Raw genomic sequence first — 575 nt, forward strand, 5'->3', positions numbered from 1 at the left:
ATATAGCTGCCCAGATCTTCACTTGCTTAACATAACTTCAAAATAAACTGTTCTGGTCATAGTTAGACAAAGGAGAAAAAAATCCAGAAATACCATGTCTCAGTACAGTCATTTTAGCAATTTAATCCAACAGGGAGTCATTTTTTTTTTTTAATTATGGAACTAGGTTAAAACAGACAATGAATTAGAAAATCTTGAATATTTGCATTTCAACAGAACATAACTCTTGGTTTTTCAGCATTGGTAAATATGCTGGCAAAGAGATGTTTTGATGTGGCTAAGAAATCAGATTTGGGATTCAAATCTAAAATCCATTCCTTTTTTTCTGATAAAGCATGAATGAACTACTTCATGTTTCTAAGTTTTCTTTATAATATGGAAAATTGAGCTAGTATGAAAATCACGCAAGCCACTATTATCATGATTGTTTAGGCTAGAGTTTTCTCCAGATTATTAAATGTAAAAATTAATAATTATTCATAGTAACTGGAGAGAATCTTAGTTAGGTAAGTAATTATGAAATATTCCAACTTAAAAAATTTTATTTTCATAGACTTTTTAAAAAAATTTTTTAA

Source organism: Octodon degus, unplaced genomic scaffold (genome assembly GCF_000260255.1).
Source record: "Octodon degus isolate 3935 unplaced genomic scaffold, OctDeg1.0 scaffold00029, whole genome shotgun sequence".
Classification (NCBI taxonomy): Eukaryota; Metazoa; Chordata; class Mammalia; order Rodentia; family Octodontidae; genus Octodon; species Octodon degus.